This window comes from Camelus bactrianus, chromosome 1 (assembly GCF_048773025.1).
Source record: "Camelus bactrianus isolate YW-2024 breed Bactrian camel chromosome 1, ASM4877302v1, whole genome shotgun sequence".
Lineage (NCBI taxonomy): Eukaryota > Metazoa > Chordata > Mammalia > Artiodactyla > Camelidae > Camelus > Camelus bactrianus.
The window spans coordinates 28,533,957-28,554,362 of NC_133539.1; the positions used below are offsets into that span (position 1 = coordinate 28,533,957).

The following is a 20,406-nucleotide window of genomic DNA, read 5'->3' on the forward strand; positions in this document are numbered from 1 at the left end:
ATTTTCTCTTCTCTCTGCCCTCCGAGTTTGGGGGCTGCTTTCAGGTTACACACACGCCGCTCCTGTGGAGGTTGTGAGCTCAACGCCTGATCTTTTCATTCCATTTATCTGATTCAACTCTGTCTGTACTATTCTCTTCCTTTTTTTTTTTTTTTTTACAGCAATACCTCCTCATTGGTCTCCTTCTTCCAGTTTCTTTCCATGATTTCCAACAGAATTACATCTTTAAAAAAACCTGGTTATTGCTTACTTGGGCAGCACATATACTAAAATTGGGATGATACAGAGAAGATTAGCATGGCCCCTGCGCAAGGATGACACGCAAATTTGTAAAGTGTTCCATTCTTTTACAGGCACACATTACTGCATATAAAATAGATAGACAACAAAGACCTACTGTATAGCACAGGGAACTATATTCAATTCCTTGTAATAGCATATAATGAAAAAGAATCTGAAAAATATATATATATGTATAACTGAATCACTTTGCTGTACAGCTGAAACTAACATTGTAAGTCAACTACACTTCAATTAAAAAAAAACAAAACTATTCACTTCCCTGCTTAAACTTCTCTGTATGCTGTGTCTAGCACAAAGTCTAAAATCATGCAAATGTTCTCAATACTTGCCTTCAGTTGTCCTTTTCAATAACACAATGCACTATTTTTGGCATACAACATATCAGTAGCTGATCTATTTGTCGACACTTTGGTTTTGATCTGTTTGCTGTTCATCTCTACCTCATTTCCCCCAACCCTGGCACAGACCCAGAAGAAAGTGAGCAGCAACCAGGCCACCATCCAGGCAGCTCTTTAAATCGCCTTCCTAGTACTTAGTTTGCAACCATCTCCTCATTAACAAGCAGAACAGAGGAGAATTTATTGCCTGACTGACCATGCAGTTTGGTCAATAAATTTTCTACATATTCTCAAGGACTTCCTTCAAAACCCATTAATCTACCCCAAGGGAGGCCTTTGTCTTTCTTTTCCAGAAAGACATGTCTCTGTCACTATCACATCTTTGTAATCAGAACTGCTCAGAACTGTAAAGAGTTTAAGATTTTTACCCTACTGGCAAGCTGATAAGTTGGCCTGCCACAGTTCCATGGATATTGGTAGAAAAACAAACCTCTTGGCTCCAAGACGAAGGGCAGTTTATTACTGCAGTAACAGTAGCCAGAGTACAATCATTGCTTTTGGTTCCCCAAGCCTCACAGTATGACATACGAGGGCCTAGGCACACATTGGGGTACCTTGGAGAGGAACCCAAGGAAGGATTAGAGGAAATCCTAACCTTTTATAAGGGCCACCAGCAAACTTGTCCAACACTGTCCCAAAATACATCATCTGTATTGTCTTGGAAAACAATCAAATTTATCCTCAGCTTCACAGGAAATCACTATTTCTATCTTTCAAGGATATTTTCTATGTGAACATCCTTGAAAAGACAGTAAAAACAAAAAAACCATTAATGACTTTTCTCAGAAGATGTAAGGGAACAAATCTCTCCCAACAGTATGCACACATTATGATGCGAGAGTAAAGAGAATTAAGACTAGGGAGTGGGGAAGGGTAATAGCTCAGTGGTAGAATGAGTGCTCAGCATGCATGAGGTCCTGGATTCAATCCCCAGTACCTCCAACTAAAAAAAGAAAAAAGAGAAAATGGAATGGGTATTGAGCATCAGGCAAGAATCACTAACAATAATAAAATTTAACATCACCTAGAGCTTACTATGTGGAAGGATGATTAACATAAAATAACATGTTACTGGCATTAACTTCAACGTACAAACGGGACCAAAAAAAAGTTTCTTGCTGGAGTTACCAGTAAGTAGCACTGCAGTTGAACCCATACGTCTATCTTAAGAATCAGTGACTATTTAAAATTTGAAATGACAAAATGATAGTTGTAACACATTAGTTAAAAAGCATAACATCAAGGGTCATCTTGGAACTCACCTCTTCACTTATGAACTTTGTCATTAACAATAATGTCTTACCTGTGGTTTTATGCACTCCTTCACTGTCTCATCACTCTGCTTTTCCCCCCAAATAAACACTACTCTCTATTTGGGTTTATCATTTTGTTGACTTTAACTTTTGACATATAGAATTTTACTATATATATATAAAGTAATATAAGCTATAATATAATCTTTTAATTTTTGAAAATATAATATTTATATTTTTATAATTAATTTTTATATAGTGTCATGCCCTAAAAATCTTCTGTAATTTGATTTTATTCCACTTATATGTTTGTAATGTCCAGTTTACTTTATATAGTTATAGGTCAGTCATTTGCATGGCTTCATATATTTTATGCTTGAACAAGAAGTTCTTGTTTTTCATTCCATTAAAGCATCAGCTCAAAGTCCAAAATTTCTAATCTAAATCTGAAACCCATCATCTCTGTTAACATTATGACAACTGTCTTATAAATATTGCATGATATATATATATATATATATCATATATATATATGTCATATATATATAACTTTCTTTTTGCTATAAAATATTTTAGTTTTTATATTTAAGATGCCTTTATTATCTAGTTGTGGACATTGGGAAATTACACAGGGCAAGCAGTCCAACTTGATAATTTGTTGACCACAGAACTGTCTTCAGCTGACTTGCTTTTGTTTCAGGATTCACTTTGAAAGCTTCTGCCTTCAATCTGTCATTCCCTTTGATACTTTCCATTTTGATTCACTCTGTTATTCACTTCAAGAACCCTAGAAATGTGCATTTTCTGAATCTCACTCTTATTCCAATCATTCTTATAATATAGCCTCAAGTTTGTAGTCTTAAAACGTTAAATAAGTCTAGCAATAAAATATTTTTCATGTTTAAAATTTGACTTCTGAAACACATTTACAAATGGAGTTAACTAACAAAACTCGAGGCTGCATTATTGAAATAAAGCTACATTTAACTTTCTGTGTACTGTATTTGAAAATTCCTACTTTTGACTACAGATAAGTCATAAAGTGAAATGTCATATTGAAACTCCTCCACCACTGCCTGTAAGAATTTCTCATATACTTTTATTATTTAGTAAAAATAAATGTTTTTCAAAAAATCAGTAGTATTTATTTCACTCTGGCAATTTCTCTTTCATTACAATTGTGTTTTAAAATACTAATGTAATAGGGAAGAACCTTTGAATCCTATTACAAGTTAATCACTCAAGAGATGTGGCCAAAAGCTTAAATTATGCATAATGGTCTATCTCTGGGAACCCTACTTCCCAGGTAATGTGTGTCAAACTGGAATATTTTCAATGAATGAAGCTAATGAGTATTTAATTTTATAGACAGTATATATTTTTTACTTTTTCTTTCTTAAATTCTCACTTTTATGACTTTAAATTTCACCTTCCCTTTAATAATAAATAACAGTGGTATATATGAGGATTTGGAGACAAAATATTAGACTTTTTTACCCTTTTGCTATTTAATAACATAAGCTGTAAGACTTTTGTTAGATAGTGAAGAAATTCAGTTTAGCTTCTCAGGTCCATGTACCTTTCTTTGTATGCGCTGGGGAATATCCATTTTCACCTCAGATTATGAACAGGGAACATGTCTGTATGACTCCCTTGAGCCTTTCTGCCTAACCCATATGTGTGTTTGCTGCAAGAGCAGCTGTAACAAAATACTACAAACTAGGTGGCTTAAATGAAACATGTATTTTTTCAAAATTCTGAATGCTAGAAGTCCAAGGTCAAAGTGTCTGCAGTTTTTGTTTCTTATGAGCCCCTTATCCCTGGCTTTTAGATGGCTGCCTTCTCACTGTGAACTCAATGGTCTTTCCTCTGTGACCTTGGATCACTCGTGTCTCTTTGTATATCCAAATTTCCTTTGCTTAAAGGGACACAAGTCAGCAGACTGGGGACTACCCTAATGGCCTAATTTTAAATGAATCACCTCTATATAGGCCCAAATACATATTAGGAGGTACTAGTGGCTCAACTATGAATGTGAGGGGTACACAATTCAGCTATAATAATATTACATAACATTTGCTTAATAATGAGTGTATGTGCGTGTATAGTTCTGTGTATTTATTTGGGAAATGTTACATAGCTTTTTTTAATTTGAAATGTAATTGACTTTCAATATTTTATTAGTTTCAGATGTACAACATAGTGATTCAATATTTTTATAGGTTATAATCCATTTACAGTTATAAAATATTGGCTGTATTCTCTGTATTGTAATATATCTTTGTAGCTTTTTAATTTTATTTTATACATAGAAGTTTGTACCTCTTAATCTTCTACCCCTATCTTGCCCCTCTCTTGCTTTGCCTCCCCACTGCTCACCACTAGTTTGTTCTCTATATCTAAGTCTGTGGGGTTTTTGTTGTTGTTGTTGTTGTTTTATATATATATATATATATATATTCATTTGTTTTATTGGCAGAAGACTTAAAGAGACATTCTTCCAAAGAAGACATACAGATGGCCAACAGGCACACGAAAAGATACTCAACATCCTTCATCATCAGAGAAATGCAAATCAAAACCACAGTGAGATATCACCCCACATCTGTCAGAATGGCAATCATCAAAAAGACCACAAATAAATCTGACGAGGAGGTGGAGAAAAGGGAACCTTTGTACATTGTTGGTAGGAATATAAATTGGTGAAGCCACTATGGAAAACAGTGTGGAGTTTCCTCAAAAGACTAAGAATAGAACTCCCGTATGATCTAGCAATTCCACTCCTGAGTATAATCAAAAAAAAAAAAAAAAGAAAACACTAATTTAAAAATATACATGCACTACATGCACCCAACTGTTCATAGCAGTAGTATTTTCAATAGCCAAGATAACGGAAACAACATGTGTCCATCAATAGACGAATGAAGAAGATATGGTATATTTGTATATATACATATACATATGAGAATATTGCTCAGCCATAAAAAAGAATGGAATTTCTCCACTTGCAACAACATAGATAGACCTGGAGGTATTAGGCTTAGTGAAATAAATCAGACAGAGAAAGAAAAACACTGTATGTTATACCTTATATGTGGAACCTAAAAATGAAATAAATGAATTCAACAAACTTTTTCAGTACATTATAAAATATCCTTTTTGCCAAAGCTTGCTTCACATTTTCTAAATTATATTTTAATTAATTTTACATGTAGCTTTTCCTTAATTCTGTGCTTTTATCACTCAAAAGTTTTCATAATTTGTACAAATTTTTGTTTCTTAAACTAACTTTTCTTTTTCTAAAAAAATGTTTTATTGCAACTGAATGCTATAGAATTTCCCTAAAAGAATACTTTTTATCTCTAGTTTTATACACACATATGTATATTAATGAATAATAATATACATATATAATAAATATGCATATTTTAAATGTTAAACACCATTTCATTACCTCATAAAATAAGTATTCTAATAAATATTCTAAAATATTCTACTAATGTTACATTTTTTTTAAAGAGATTGCTTTAGGACACAGAAATATTGGAACATTTTAACTTATTTCAACAAGAAATGCAGTTGTGACCAATTTAGAACTGTGATTCATTTTTCTTTTATCTTGTGATTGTTTTGATTGTTTTGATTGGCTCTGCTTTTAAGTATTTATTCAATTATATTTTTATGCAATAAATCGATGTGCACAGAGCCAAACGTTAAGCTGTTGCTGTTTATAGTATGACAAACCTGGAAAAAGTGTGTCTGTTCTTGAAGAATCTCATTATCTAGCATCAGAAGGAAATTAAAAAAAGTTTGAAACTGTAGAGATAGGCATGTGACAAGGCATGTGGCAAGGCATGTGACAAGGCATGAGATAGGAGACATTAGGGTAGACAAGTGAATGCCTACGAGATAAGAAGGAAGTTACTGAATACTAATACTTGAGATGGGACTTGAAAGTGTAGGAGACTGACAGGTAGACAGATGACCAGCTACATGGGTGTGAGTAAAGAGAGGACTCTTCAGGGAAATGGAATCCCATGTATGGAGGCCAAGGCAAGCTGCCCAGCTAAATTTTGAGATTGCAAATAGGTTAAAATCATTGGGGGCTGACAGAGGGCTGAGAGTGGACTGGCAGAGGTGAGTCTAGCTGGCAGGCAGAGACCAGATGGCTGGGGAGTGGCTAAGCTTTGCTTAGGAGCTGGGGTAGCGTTTCATCTGTAATGTAAAATCACATATGGTTTTAAAGAATGGGTTATCACTATCATAACTATACTTTAGAAAGATGAACCCAATGACAAAACGGAAGATGGACAGGAGGGGGTGAAACAGAGGACCAAGTGGTAAGTGATTTAATAAGCCAAGACAGAATAATAGAGTGCAGAGATGAGGTTCTGACAACAGAAATAGAAATTTTCTCTTATTTTTATTATTCTTTTACTTACCCTGAAAAATATTTTTACTGTTTCATATAATCAGCCTTTACTTAGACATTTAGTAGTCCTAAATGTCCTAACAGCATCGTGTAAATTTATTTCTTAACAACTTATGATGCACTTATTTATAATTCACTTATTTAAAAAATATTTTAGGTGGTTTACATTGAAAATCATAGATATAATTTAATTAAATAATTAAAATGAATAAGAACAGTACTACATATGCAGTCAACATAGAAAAATTTCTGAGGCACACACTATACTTTTTTTTATAAACATTTTATTTAACTTCTCAACATCCCTAAGTTATGTGCCATCCTGCCATTTTAAAGATAAGGATATTTTTCAAAGTGGTTTTGGGCTCTTAATCTTGGAACTGGCTACTAGAATGAGCTTCCTAAGAAAAGGCTGATCTTTTATCTATCTTTACTCTACAAATACATAGCAAAAAAAGCTGACTAAAAACGTTAGAAGAATAACAACAAATCACCTCTAAATTTCCTAATATCCAGATTAAAAAAAAGAATATTGTGGAATTTTACTTCTTTACCCTTTTGTTCTTGTCTTATGTAAAAGGAACATGGCAAAACTAGTATGAAATGGCTCTTAACAGGGAGGAAAATACACACACTTTACAAGGGTTTTAGACCTGCTCCATGTAAGGTCATGTCTCATATCAGCCTTTGGCAAAGAACAAAGTCATAATTTTAATTAATTTTGTCAATCCATTGACTAATTCATTTTTTTAACTACCAGTCTTTCCGCACCTCTACTCAAGATTGAAAACAGATAATTTTCCTCAGGAAAGTGTAATAGGGAACATTTTTCTATTAAAATGAAATCAGATATGTGCTAAAAGCAATAAACGTTAAGGGGACCTTAAGTACACAGAAGGGAACCCAGAAATGACTTTCCAGAAATGGTAACACTTAGGCTATAATTTTTTTAAGAACAAGAATAAGATTTATTTAAGTTAAGAGAAAAGAAAGGCTGATTTTGTGGGAGCGAAAAAAAGAAAAAAAAGATTTCTGCAAATGCAGAGAGGGCCAGGAAAGCCTTGCTCCCTTTGGAGACATTTAAGTAGTTGGTATGACTGGATCTAAGGGGAACGGATTTAGGGATTCCCTGGGCTTACTGAGACCAAAGACAGGGGAGAAAAACCAAGTTTTCAAGTATCCTTGTATTCTGCTCAAGGAGTTGGGATTTAATTTAAAATGTATGGGGTTTTATTCAAGTATAACATCAAAGATTTGGATTTTAGGAAGATCACTTTAGCAACAGAATGGAATCTAGGATGATGCCATTAGAAACAAAGCAGAAACAGACACATTTTGAAATACAGGAGAGAAATGATGCACTAATAAAACAGCAATAGGATGGAAAAGACAGAACTTGAACTGGGGTGGAGGGAAAGGAAAAAAAGCAGAGGGGCACATTTATAAGCTGTCCTTCTTTAGGAGGTATTTAAAAGAATACGTTTAAAGAGAGATCCGAAGAAGACAAAAAGGTGTTAGAGAACTCAGAGGGGAAATCAATCTCTGACACCTAAGAAGGTAGTTCAAGGATGAAATGCTATTAAACTAATTCCATAGAAACTCACCTGGGTTCCTGCTACAACTTGCATCCATTTCTATTCCTATGATCACTGCCATAGTGTTGGAATCTGGCTGTGATTCTGGGAGGTACAGAACAATTTAGCTGTTTTATGTTACTCAATGTTATAAAGAAAAATAAAAAGAAATGAGAAAAAGTTCTAATTAATCTGAAAAGAAATACACTGGAACAAACCTACATATTTGACCTTTTGTGCATCTTTGATTCACCAGCCCAAACAAACCACAGCCAATGGTTTTGTACTAAAAACTGATTTATACCAAAAGGGGAAAAAAAAAATTTCAGCCCCTGTGGTAACTAGAAATTGCTGAGGTTTTCATTTATTAGGCTGCATTTATAGTTTTCAAGGTCAAACCTTATAACCCATCCTTAAATCCCCTTAGAATAGTTAGAAACATTAATATCAAAAAGGCAGGGGGTGGGAGCATTGCTCAGTGGCAGAGCGTATGCTTGGCGTGCATGTCCTGGGTTCGATTCTCCAGTACCTCCATTAATGGGATGGGAAGGTGGAGCCAGCAGCCTGGCTAGAAGAATTACAGTTCTAGAAAACCACTGAGCTGAATTCTTATGAAAGATGTAGAGACACTTTCAAAGATCCCACTGGCCTTATGTAATCATTATAAATACTTCGGTTTTGAAACTTGAATGTGTATCTTTACTATGATGAAAACATCTGTATAGATCACAACGCTGGAACAATAGGAATTACAAAAGAACACATCACTAGTGGTGGAAGTTCTGTGGGATTTTTAATATAGAACCAATTTCCTTCTTCATTATCAATACAGAAAAGCAAGTTTCTATTGAGGGAGAAAAGTAAATGCAAATATTTCATTTTGCAGGAATCTTTTCTTCATGAATTCCACTGGATTTCTAATATTTCTACATAGTACAGTTAAGCAGTTAGATAAGTAGGGACACCAGGCAAGGGGAGTGAAAGGGAGGGAACAATCCAGAAGATAACCATACACCTGCCCTCAGAATAAGGGGCTTCAAAGAGTTTTACTTTGTCTAAATGAGGGCCAGCAAAGAAACCAAATAAAACCGAACGGCTGCAACAGCACGGTACAGAGAAGGACCGACCTGACACGACCCAGGGCTCATTATAATGTAATTAGCTTTGCAGTTTAAGCACCTTTGCCAGGGGGTTTTCTGCATGCACTGTGAGGAAGGACCTGCACAATAAGGAAGAGGTTACATAACCTACACATGCCACTCAAATGATGTCAGCTCTCAAATTAGCTTAAGACAGCCCCTAGATGACCACGCAAAAGAAACGGGCTGGAGGTGGGGGCGGTCGCTGCTTCCTCTCTTGCCTTCAGCCCTCCGAGAGGTACTTTCTCTTTGCTAATAAGCCCTTTGTTTACACAAAACTTTGGTCTCCCGTCCGAATTCTCTTTCCGGGAAGATAAGGACTTAGGCTTTCCCCCTCCTTGGGGTAACAGTATCAACCTCTTGACCTTTTTTGTAGTATGTTACACCAAACCTGGGAAATTCTGTCGTTTTTATTCTTACACCATTTAATGAAGAGCACGTTGTGACCCCATCCAAACTGCTGAACAAGAAACCCTCACTGGAATTTGCTTGATTGCTCTTTATCTGCGCCCATAAAATATTTCTTGAGTATTTCTAAGTAAATCTTTGTGTGTGTGGTGGGGGACAAAAGGGCAGGGCAATGCAAGATAATCATTCTCTCACCTCCACTAGCACTGGGAAACAATTTGCATTTGACATCTCTGTATCTTTCAATTCTGTTATCCCCCCACCCCACATCATTTATTGTTTTTCTACCATTGCCATAACAAGCCACTACAAACTTCTAGCTTAAAACTATAGTCTGTTACGGTTCTGTATGAACCGTGATGTGCTATTCTAAGCATTCTAAAATCAGTGTCAGCAAACTGCATTCGCCTCTGGAATCTCTATGCAAAACTGTGGTTGTCAGACTGAGGCCCTGGTATTCTTGCTGGCTCTGAGCTGAGGGGTATATCCCGCTTCTAGAAGCTGCCCGCATTCTTTGGCTCATGGCCCTCCCCTCCATCTTCAAAGCTAATAAAGCTGATTGGCATCCTAGTCACGCTGCACCTCTCTGAGGAACTCGTCTGCCTTCCTCTTCTTTGCCGTATAAAGTGAGATATTCTCGGATGTAATACCAATGGGCTAAGGTAGTGGGGGTCAAAATCCTGTCTACCACACATCAGAAATCTCAATCCTAGTAAGACTTCCCTCCTATCTCTTCTATGAACACTTCTTTCATTTATGGAGACACATACATATACTACTAAATTTCCTTATATTTATATTATGTTCCCCCAGTAAATCCATACCCAAAAGTCCTTATACATACTTATTTTTCAAGTCCTGACTCAAAGCCCATCTTTTTCACAAAAGCTTTTTGACTTCAGATCAGAATCAATGCCTCTGTCTCTCAGAGTTCTTACTGGAGAGAGGATGGATAGGACAATTAGGGAAAGGGCCAAAGATTTATTCTGTGCCTACGGTATGCCAGGTGTTTTAAACACATTTGTTGTACACACCTATCCAATGAAGTTGGCATTCTTCATCTTATTTAATAGGTGAGGAATGTCCCAGAGAGGGTCTTTCCCTTCGCTGATACCAAGTGGCTTATAAACGGAGCAGGTAGGATATGACAGCTGATCTAGTTGTTTGTAAAACATCTGTGTTTTTCCTGCTGCCTCAGTGCTCTTGGTACCTCTGGGACAGCCCTTGTTGGAGAACATGTACTGTAATATGGCAGGTGTCAATAATCCCTTGAATTAAAATGATCTGAGCCCTCCTTCCACATCTTGTGAGAAGTCTAGTACCTTTTCTAGAGTTTTGGGAATTGTGCTTTGCTAACTTCTCTCCATGTAGGAGCTCACTACGGCGCCAGCCTCCTGGCAGCCCTCATCCCCGTGCGAACTCCTGCAGGTTTTTAGGGCGTATCTCGTGCCTGCTCCTGAGTGGATGTGTAGGTCAGCATCTTCCCTACTCTGGCCTGGGGCTGATCCTCTGTGCTCATATCCTGCAGCTGCTGTTCTCTCTCCAGTACTTTCCGCACACATCACATGCTTCTTTCCGAATTTTGCAAAGCACCGCGAATGCATGGCTGTTGGGTTTAACGTGTTTTCACCAAAGTTTGGGAGAAATAGAGAGGTATTCCAAATAACACTGACAAGGACTGAAAAATAAGCATGAGACATTGTCATTCTTAAAGTGTCCTCAGCTGTCTCTGCCATCAGACGTTTCTCACTTGTTCTTTATCTCCGTGAGCCCAATCTGCTGTTAAGCCGCTGACCATCAGCATCTCTCTCCCCAAATCCTTTCTCCCAACTCTGATCCCCTCCTATTTCCAGATCACCCATAAAGCCTGTGCCTTATACCAGTCATGGGAAAAATGAGATGTCTAGTTAATTTATTATTCAAGCAGCACAACTTGGAAGTGTGTGGAAAGCACTCCCATCCTATTCCCAGTAGAGAGATGAGCAAAGGGGAACACACTTTACTCAATAAAAAGATCCAGTAAGATGTTCTCCAAATGGAAAGAGCTAGCTATTTCTAATATGAATTGTGTACCCCCTCTTCTGAATTAAGATAGTATTTTTAATTTTTTTTCATGTTTGTAGGAGGCGGGGTGGGAGGCGCACGTGCATTTCACCACTAGAGTGTGAGCTCTTAATTTTGGGGGACAATATCTTACTTCTGTTGGTTTTTGTGTACCTTTTTTACCTAGCCAATCCTTTGCACGCTGTGATTTTTAAACGATCAACACGTGAAGCATTGTTTTAATAGCTTGTTCCCTAAATCACTTGGGAAAAGACAGAGTTGAGTGATTTGTGGTTTTCTGAATGATTCTAGGATTCAAAAATTATTTAACTATGCCTCTTTTTATCCAATTATTTACTTTAACTGCGATGATTCTTGTTTTATTTGTTATGTTTTGTTAATAATGAAGATGCCATTATAATATAAAATTAAAGATTTTCTTGAAAAATAAATCAGTCCCAATAGGCCCGCAGCTTTAAAATGGATTTTAAACATTGCGCATGGGCTTTATTTTTCTCTATGTAAAAGTAGCATGTGCTCAAATATACGTATATATATATATTCTAGAAAAGAAATGCCAGCTTTCAATAAAAAATCCCTGGACATATTTAGTTACAACCTTCGAAGTGAAAAAATAGGTTAATTATTTTAAGGTTGCTATTTGTTTGCTCTGTTTTCTAATGTGTTCCTAAACGGTTTGGGGGGTCTGACAAAAGAACAGAATTAAAAGCCTACACAAAACGTATTCAGTGTGTTTTCATACTTCGTGATTCCCCAAATAAAGGAAAACCAGAATTTCTTTGTTTTGTAACTATGCAGTTGATATGAGATATTTGCTAAATCCTATGTAATCCCATTTAAAATCCTTGGATTAATAGGTTTTGGGTAGAATTATTTTGGCCTATGCAATTTGCCATGGCTATCAAGCCTCTTAATATGCTTATAGAGATGGTGAGTAACAACTGAATTTGGAAAGCATTGCACATGGAAATTGTAAAGTGCAATGCATTTACTCATCTCTGGAAAACTGCCAAAGCCGTGGGCAAGGAAACTGCCAAATATGTGTGTGGGGCCCTCGTGAATGACAGGCTAAAGTGCATTGGAGGGTGTGAAAACAGGTGGTCTGGGAAGCCTGGCATCAGCAAAGCATCTGGGCCCTGAAGTGTGACTACCTTATATTTTCTACTCCCAAAGGAGAACGATGCTAATCATGAGCACAGAGGCTGGCATTGTTTTGAGTCCTTTGTTGTGCAAACTTTGCAAGGTATTAGAATCAAAATAGAACCACGCTTTTACTATCTGAAAACTCAAAGTCTTCTCTGTAATTGCTTTGGATCATATATATTCTTACTGCACTGTTAGTAATATTGGATGCGCTTATTATGTTCATATAGATGGGCCATTTTTCACTTTTGAAGATGCCCATATGCTAAATGGATGGGTGGTTTTCTGTCTTCTGTTTTCAGTTACAGATTTGACCCCTAATAAATGCTACAAAATAAATACTAATTATAGACATAATGCTTCTTTCTTGATTTCTTTGTTTTTCACTCTTCAGTTTAAGGAAGTAGAGCTCGAAAGCACCATCCCAAACTACATTTTTTTGGATATTGTAAACTAAACTGCTATGAGCTTTTTAGAAATAGTAAAACCCTCTTTCATAATACATTTAGAGAATATTTAAATATAAGCCTGGACCACACTAGAATAAAATTTAATTATGCTTTTAATAAAGAAGGAGCAAAAATAAAAGCAACAGGAATGGCCATTTTTATTTGCCTGATACATAGGGCAAGTTACTTTTTCACTGTATTTCAGTAATTCTTAGAACTGAGCAAACTTTATAATCATGAAGGGAAGGGTATAAAATACGGGTGTATAACATCTACATGTTCATGAATAATTTGATTTAATTGTATTGAATCAAAATTCACACTTCACTACTTTTAAAAGCTTCCCCAAGTGAATCTAATGTCCAGCACGTGTTAAAAACTACTGCTATCCCTAAAGTTCTAATTGAAACTACTTTAGTTATTCAACCCCCATCACATTTTATGCTTGTAATGCACCTCTCTTCTTCCGTCTCTGAACTTTATGAAAATGTCTTCTGTTTTCTCCTTCCTTAGTGTTCTACTTAGTGGAAGGGAGATTTTATTTCTAAAAAGAGCACTGATTTTGGAACACCATGATCATTAATAGCACCGATTGTTTGATGCCCCAGCTGGTGAAAAGTGTGGGTAGGGCAGCGGGGGAGTGTTTGCTAACCCTAACTCTCATTATCACCATTTTCTTATTTGATAAACTGTATAGAAATGCATAATCATCTTTCCTTTGGGTTCTAATTGTGTAAGTTAATTAGAAATTTGTAACTTTTTAGCATAGCACTTTACAATCAGAAAATCAATTGGTTAGAAATTTATAAAGAATTTTTGGTGTAAGAATCGTCTAAGCCTCTTCTGTTAACAAACAACATGAGTAATTGTCAACACTGGTATTACTGCTAAATGCTTGTCTTGTATTATTGTAATTTATACAGATTGAATTTTAATTTTATCTCAATGTGAACATACTTGACACTAGACAGAAAAAAATTTTTTATTCTATCAAAATAATCTACATTAAAATTGAAACAAAAATATAAATGCTATGTGTGTAGCCTCCAGATATTACTAAGAAACAATAAGCAAAGAAAAATTGATTTTTAAATTGACTTTAGTAATTTTCTTAAAGATTATTATCATCATCTCCCCTCTTACTTATCTTTCCTTCATTATGCTCTTTTTTCTTCCTTTTTCTCTTCCTTCCTCTCGTTTTTCCTTTATTGTAGATATAATTCTTTAAGGGAAAAAAAAAAAGACCTGCAGTAAGGAAAACACGTGAAGCAGGCCATTTTTACCTTCGGGAACCACCCTTCCTGTTTTCTATAGTCTCCTCTGAACTTTGCCCCATCACATCTGGGACCTGACCCGCTCTTGTTGGGTGTGCGTTACCCAGACCTTTCTTGGGCTACACATCATATGTGCTGTACCCTGAGAAAACAGGCAATATTCTCACATCATCTACCTCAAAATATATTTGCACCACTGCTATTTCCTTGCTAGTCTGCTAGATGCCTTGTTGGACCAAATATTTTACCAAGTGTTAATGGTAAATAATGTCTTATTATAAAAAAAAAATTATTGGTCATAACATTTTATGTTTGCAGTAGAGAGGTAGAATATGAAAGAAACTAAGTAGAAGTTCAGGCCAGTATCAGTAGCTTCATGTGTCCATTATATAATAGGATTTGATCTTTAATTTTGTAACTACCAAAACTGGTGTTATTGATTCATCCAGAGATAAGCAATTTCACTGAAGTGACTCACACTTTCACAATTTACAAGAGATTGATGTATAAATGAGGATACAAAATAAACTTTTTCAGGTTATATTACATATATAATATGCACATAATAAGCATGTTATTGTATACTGTGTATTATCCTTCATTATAATTTAAGTTAAATAACAGGAACTGCCTATTTTATTGACCACTGTAACCTAGACCAATGCCTGACACATATATTAGGTATCCAAGGAATGGTGTAAGAATGAGTTTATAAAATAAAAGTTTCACACTATGTTGCAAAGTCCTCTTTATTTATCTGTTTCATCCACCAGTGTTTAAATCCCATGATGATGGGACTACATTATTCACATATATAATGCTTGTTCTAACACAATGCCTCAGCAAGTCAGTATATAATTGCCTATAGAAGTTAGATTTTAAAAGTGATAGAGATGATGATGATTATGATGATGGCAAGTAATCATCTAAGAATGATGACTCCATAGGGGATGTTGGGGAAAGAAGGGAAGGTTTGAGATCATTTTAGAAATAAATGATATTATTGAAGAAATATAAAGAGACTGGCAATTCTGGGTGCTTTTTGAGGTTGTGGTTTTCACATTCAAGAAAGTTCACTTAACACATTTGCGTAATTTTCTCCAGCAGCATTCAGCTTCTCAGCTGCAGCCAAGGAGTACACAAACATTTAGTTATAGCTAGGCCTGGGGTTTTGCCAGAAGAGTAAAAGCAGGAAGGAAAGAGGGAGAGAGAGAGAAAGAAAAAAATAAATGAGCCAAATGCAGAATCATCAATGAGTGAGAAAGCTGAGCAGCATCTATATCAAAGAATCTGGATTTTGGAGAAAATAAGTGAGAAATTCAGCATTGGAGTAATAATGAGAAACAATTGATGAAACTCTGTCATCTTGAATACTGAGCTGTGTGAGTTCAATGTGGGTTGGATACCTACTACCTGAAAAGTCTATAAAAGAAATTGTCTTCAAGAGATAGCCAAGTGCCAACTGGGGCATCAAGACAGGAAGAGTATCTTTAAGAATTGTTGGAGACACAGAGTGATTTGTTGATTATAAGATCTGAGTTTTTAGGGGTATAGGAGAAACATTTGGGAGAGAGGGAGAGAAGGAGAGAGAGAAAACCCTGGAGCATGAAATCAGAGTAAGAGAAGTACAGAAAGTACAGACACAAGCATCTTTTAATGGATGGATGGTCCATCGGATGGACAAACTGATGGGGACTGCAATGGACAAGACTGTGAGTCATAGGATTGTACATCCATGGAGAGAAGGTTTTCCAGTCTTGCTACCCAAAAATGCGATTCAAATGTCCTCAATATCTTCTTTTAAGTCATTGATAAACTGCTGACTGATAGAGAATGATCATGTATATTTGATCCTGGCACAAGAGAATTTGCTCTTGGATTTACCATCAGTGCTTATATCTCCTCTTATTGCTATACATCTGTAGTATAAAGGCACCTGTGGTCCTGCCTTGGAGCTTTGTATATAGAAAGGGAAGACACCATGAGCTAAATGTAATGCTCAGTTTAGGACAAATGGATTTAAAAAGCCAAGGGCTAATCAGCTGGATTAGATGAGGTTATCTTTGGGTAGTAACAATAAAATTATATGAGACTCCAAAACATTAAATATGTATATATAAAAGTACATATTTTTGTTTATTTTACATTTTTGTGTAAAAGTCATTAGTATGCATTCATTATTTATGAGAATAATTTTAAAAACTGACCCTGGAACTTCTATCTGAATATTTGCCTAAATATTCTATATTATTTTTCTCAGAACTATAGCTAATATTAAAGCATTATCAGAGTCAATAATAATAGAGCATAACTAAATCCATTTTAGCTGTTAATGAGACTTCCTTATGTTAAATTTCAATGTTGTAGTAAGATTACAATCATTTATTATGTGAAATTAAGAACTTAAAATTTCACTAATGGTGCAATTTTCTTGCTAATTTATTCTTTACTTAATAGCATATAATTGTTTGAATAAAATTTCATGTCTCCTCAAAACAGAAAAGGCATTGTGAAGAGGTATATTCAATTCTAACTAAAATTTTTATTTAAATTATAAAGAAATTTGAGATTGACATTAATGCATTCTATGTTTGTGCCTTTTTTCATACTTTTGAAACAGCAAAATGTGTGTGATAGGTGGTCAGGTAGAGTACTACCAACACTTACTAAGCATGCAGTAAGTCATAATCAAGTGTCAACTTTGCAAGTACATCGCAGTATGAAGCAACAAAAATGGAAATAAGTATCTCAAAATACATATCTCACTAGTTGTGATAATTAAAATATTATCTTGTGATTTAATAATTGTTATAAATACGAAGTAGGAAGCATATGAAAATACTGAGTGCCTCCAGCTGCCTTCCAAGAAAACATTCATTGCTTAATAGCTACATGATAAATTCTGGGAAGAAAATGTTCACTGTTTAATGCACTACTTTCAGTCTGTTGATGAATACTATTTAGACTTCTATATTCTTTCTTTCTAATTTATTTATGCAGGTAATTATTGAGCACATACCATGTATATAAATTTACAAATTACATTAAGCACTGAAGAAAAAGTCAAGATTGAAATGAGAGATTATTACAGAAGAGTTAACCTAAATTTGACACTCAGAGATGGTTTCTTTGGGAAAATGTTATTTGTATTAAGATCTGAAGGATATAGAGTAATCACCCAGAAACCAATGTGGGAAAAGAGCATCCTGTATATAGAGACAATGTGCAAAAAAAGATGATAATCAGTTGATCTATAGATCTGAGCTCTGACAAGAGTTTGGTTCTCATCAAAGTGAATTTAAAAAATTTGAACTAAATCTAACATGTAAAAAAATATGAACAAATGACTGGCTGATTTTAGAAAAAGGTAATCTAATGATTGACAAATAATGCAAAAGCTACATTTGATATTTTCAAATATTCTAAAGTTTTTCGATCTTTCTAAGTAACACATAGACCCCCGGTTCTCTATTTTAAGTTTTAATTACACTTATAGAAAAAATACTTCCAGCTGAAAGATTAAAGGGCTTCTCCTTTCATTTCTGTTGCCCATTTTCTTTGACTGTGCACGCGTACATATCAGTACAGGTGCATGTTACATATCAATAGCTCTGTAATCATCCATCTGCTAATATACTGTGGCTTAGTGCTTTCTCTGTTTTTCCTTCTGCTCTGATAAGGGTTTACTTTCAGTTGGCTTTAAGCAGGTACTAGTAGAAAATGGTAACTTGGATTCCCATCTTGAAAAATACATTATTCCAGCCCTCACTGACCACTCGCAATCTAATTTGACTCATTAGTGTTTTTGCCCTAGATTGATTTCCAACATCCCTTTTGTGCAGACTTCTACCACTCTTCCCAGTCACATCAGGCACCTGCACGGACTGAATAGACTTATTTCATCACACTTTGCTATTATTGCAAAGAAATGGTGATTTTCTAAATGGTCTATAAAAGCCTGAAAGAGCTAATTCAGCTTTCCAAAGGGCCTAATTTTAGCTGCGGAACTATCCAGGTAAGACTGATTCCATACATCTGGCACTAAGTGATGTTTGCACTAAGAAGTTTGGAGCCCAAAAGTATCCTCCTCTGTTGAAGATTAAATCATTATAGAAACACCACTCATACTCATCATACTTTTTAGACATACCCTTAAACATTCATGTTATTTTTCCTACATAAAATTATATAAACATAAAAAATATCATTTCACATTAAGCTAGTATCATTCTAAATGTTATCTATATAAGCTTAATGCAAAGGCCATATATAAAATGCTCAGTCCAAAGAACAAAATCTTTCATCCCGGTAAAATGGAATAAAATAAATAGAAAATTAGTGAATTTGCCATTTAGGTGCCAAGTACTATTTTGCACATAAAGTTATATGTCCTGATATACAAGATACTTAGGTAATACTTCATTCTCTGCTTTTTCTTTTCCTACATAAATTATATAAGAATGTTTAAATCCTAAAACAAGAGTTCTAAAGCTTCTGAGATGATATGACTTGTAATGCATTTTGCACTCTTAGACGTTAAGGGAATACTCTGTTTATGGTAAGGACAGCTCCAGCAGCATTAAGTGACAAAAACAACTGTGAGGAAGTTTTATGTTCTTATTGTAATAACCAAAGACCCTTACCTTCTTAAGTTTTTGACATACTAGACATCTTCATATTAGCGTGTTCAATGTCATGAGACAACTTTTTCTAATAGTTAATAAAGTAAATTAGGAATGGGAGTAATTTTTATGAGAAAAACATTATAGAGAGTCTAATTGACTCTGGGTTTGTAGGAGACATATAATAAACTGATTGTGAATCTTACCATGTTAGGATGAATAACAACCATGAGTTTTACAGTTGAAATTTTTATTTCATTTTTCCCATACTAACTGATACTAAATCTACTTCTAAAATAGACTTTAGCCAACTTATAATAAAACCACATAAATGTGACAGAACTGTGAGATCAGAAAAATACAAAACAAAGAAAAACATCCAAGGGCTGAAATCTCATATATGGGGAGGTGAAGATTAAGGGAAACAATACAGTTATGTCAGAAGAACAAGGTTTTCCTGACTCCAAGCTTCCTGGGAGTCAGTGGAGGAAGGAAGCAGGATAAATTTCAATGGCATAAAAAAAAAATGACTCAATGGGCCATTGGAATGTCTCCTGGTTAGTATTTTTATTAGCACTGTAAAAGTGATATAAATTTTACTAGTTTCCTGTTGTCTTATACTCTGCCCATGATCATCATATCATCAAAGTTATATAGAATTCCTGAAATCTTAGAAATAATATTCTACTTACAAATTAAAATTTTGAGAAAAACAGAAATTCCAAATCAAAGTCTCTTAACACCCTATGACCTGGATAAGAATGTTTGCTGGCATTTTTGAGTGCTAATCATGTATCCTATGTCATTCTACAAAATATTACGTACATATATATATCTGATAATTATTTATATATCTGATAACTCTTTTGATGCAAGAAGGTTGGGTGGGTTCAAGGATGAAGGGATAGTTGGATCTAGACATAGCAGGAGTTACTATCCTTAAACGATTGTGAAAACTTATGTCTGGGTATTTTGTGTCTAAATATAGTAATTAGAATCTGTGTATCTAGTATTATGAAGTAGAATTTTCAATTTCCTTTATGAAGTAGTCTTTGAAGCCTACTAAGAGTGAGTCCATGTGATGTGAGGAAGAGGCAGTTGCAGGTCTGAGAAGTATAGAAACATTTTAAAATAGAAATTTAGGTGAGATCTCAAGCCAGAAATGGCTATGGATGTCAATATTTCCCCCTTTTCTTTATACAATCTTTTAAAACAAAAACAACAAAAATCACCATAAAGGGAGAAAAAAATTCTTATAAACTCCATTTGACTTGAAACTAGGAAGCAGATTTCATCTACAGATTCCAAATTATGCTTAAATGCTACCACAACATCTAAAATTGGGCA

The 20,406-nt window shown here is 35.0% G+C and overlaps 1 non-coding gene across 1 annotated transcript; it reads left to right on the forward strand.

The window, feature by feature from the left end:
* Positions 1-242: 242 nt before the first annotated feature.
* LOC123616025 (U6 spliceosomal RNA) lies at positions 243-349 on the forward strand. Its single transcript, XR_006723889.1, has one exon. It is a non-coding gene; the product is annotated as a U6 spliceosomal RNA (small nuclear RNA).
* The last annotated feature ends 20,057 nt before the right edge of the window (positions 350-20,406 follow it).